General features: G+C 40.2%; 1 pseudogene; it reads right to left on the reverse strand.

The window, feature by feature from the left end:
• Nucleotides 1-1,014: 1,014 nt before the first annotated feature.
• On the reverse strand, nucleotides 1,015-2,342 carry LOC123788484 (tubulin alpha-1A chain pseudogene; annotated as a pseudogene).
• Between the last annotated feature and the right edge of the window lie 247 nt (nucleotides 2,343-2,589).

Here is a 2,589-nt window from a genome sequence, read left to right on the forward strand (position 1 = left end):
AATTGATTTTTTTCAAGCTATACGTCAATAAACAAAACTCAATTATATTTCTATATACTCACAGTGAATAACTGGAATTTAAAATAAAAAAACTACTACTCATGATAGCACCAAAAACTAAAAACATATTTATGTGTAAATATAAAAATTTCAGGATCTTTATGCTAAAAACTAGAAAACATTCATAAAAGAAGACCTAAATAGAGAGATACACCATGTTTATGCAAAAGATGTGATACTGTTAAAATGTTCATTTCCCCCATTTGGTTTATAGTTCCAATGTAATTCCAATCAAAACTCTGTAGGCTTTTATATAGATATTCCAAAGATGATTTAAAAATGTAAGTACAGAAACAATGGAATTGATTAGCCCAAATGATTTTGAAAAAGAACAAGTTGAAGAACTCACACCACATAACTTTAAGACTTAACTGTAGAACTATGATAATCCAACCAGTGAGATGTTGGCAGAAGGACAGATACATAGACCAATGGAACTAAAGAAAGAGCCCCCAAATAGACCTATATAAATATAGTCAATTGGTTTTTGACAAAGGTACAAAGTCACTTTAATGGAGAAAGAATAATAGTCTCAGTAAATAGTGAGAAACAATTGGATATCCATATACAAAACAAACTTTGACCTAAATCTTATACACCTTATATAAAAATAAATGCAAAATGGATCTAGGCCTAAGTGTAAATAGTAATACTAAATCTTTATGACCTCTAGGAGACATCATAACCTAAAACCCACATGATCTAGGTTTAGCAGAGAGTTTTTATTTTTTATCTATTTTTTTCATTTAAGACAGGGAATACTTTATTCAAATCCATCAGAGAAATGAACAGCTTGGGTCTATAAGAAAGTACTGTGTTTTAAAGCACGGTCAGTAACTGTATATAAGAGTATACACTGCTACAGACAAATTAACTGATCAGAGCACAACTTTTCAATGTTTAAAATAGAATAAGCTTCCCTATAAAAGCAGCACCTTTGGGACATTTTTAACTTTAGTATTCCTCTCCTTCTTCATCCTCCCCTTCAACAAAAACCACACCAACCTCCTCATAATCCTCCTCAAGGGCAGCCATGTCCTCATGGGCCTCAAAAAACTCTCCTTCCTCCATGCCCTCACCTGCATACCAGTGAACAAGGGCATGCTTGGTATATAACAGATCAAACTTGTGGTCCAGGGGAGCCCAGGGCTCAGCAATGGCTGTGGTGTTGCAGAGCATACACACAGCTTGCTATACTTTGGCCAGGTCTCCACCAGGTACCACAGTGGGAGGCTGGTAATTAATGCCAACTTTGAAGCCAGTGGGCACCAGTTCACAGACTGGATGATATGCTTAGTCCTGATGGTGGCAATGGCAGCATTGACATCTTTGGGAACCACGTCGCCATGGTACCACAGGCAGCAAGCCATGTATTTACCATGGCAAGGGTCACATTTCACCATTGGTTGGCTGGCTCAAAGCACACATTGGTGACCTCTGCTACAGAAAGATGTTCATGGAGATGACAGGAGCATATAAAACCAGAGGAAAGTGGATGTGAGTATAGAGTACCAGGTGGTCTGGAATTCTGTCAGGTCAATATTCAGGGCTCCATCAAATCTTAGGGAAGCAGTGATGGAAGACACAATTTGACCTATCAACCTATTCAGGTTAGTGTAGGTTAGGCATTCAATACTAAGGTTTCTACAATAGAGGTCATAGATGGCCTCATTGTCTACCATGAAGGCACAATCTGAGGGTTCCAGGGTGGTGTGGGTAGGGAAGATGTAGAGCTCAGCTACAGCTGTGGAAACCTGGGGGGCTGGGTAAATGGAGAACTCCACCTTGGACTTCTTGCCATAATCGACAGAGAGATGTTCCATCAGCAGAGAGGTGAACCCAGAATCAGTTCCCCCTCCAAAACCGTGGAAAACCAAGAAGCCCTGAAGACCTGTGCACTGGTGGAGCAGTTTCTGAATGCAGTCCAAGACAAAGTCAATCATCTCCTTGCCAATGGTGTAGTGACCTTGGGCATAGTTATTGGCAGCATCTTCCTTTCCTGTGATGAGCTACTCAGGGTGGAAAAGCTGGCAGTAGGTGCCAGTGTGAATTTCATCAATGACTGTGGGTTCTAGGTCTACAAACACTGCCCTGGGAACATGCTTGCCAGCATCCATCTCACTGAAGAAGATGGTGAAGGAATCGTCTCCTCCCCAAATGGTCTTTTCACTTGGCATCTGACCATTAAGCTAGATGCCATGTTCCAGGCAATAGAGCTCTCAGCAGGTATTGCCAATCTGGACAGCAGCTTGGCCAACATGGATGGAGATACATTCATGCATGGCTGCTGCTTTGTGGCTCTGAGCAGATGGTAGAGAAGAGGAAACATTGTTGCTTCTTACAGTGTGACTCTTAGGTGGTTGATGTAAGAGAACCTAGCAGAGAGTTTTTAAATACAACTCCAAAAGCAGGATCCATAGAAGAAAAATTGAATATCAAAACTAAAAACTTTTGGTCTGCAAAAGACAATATTAAGGAACTGAAAGGACAAACCACACAATGGGAGAAAATATTTTCAAGTCACAAGCC

The sequence above is a fragment of the Ursus americanus genome, chromosome 20 (assembly GCF_024610735.1).
Source record: "Ursus americanus isolate L20-20 chromosome 20, mUrsAme1.1.p, whole genome shotgun sequence".
NCBI classification, from domain to species: Eukaryota; Metazoa; Chordata; class Mammalia; order Carnivora; family Ursidae; genus Ursus; species Ursus americanus.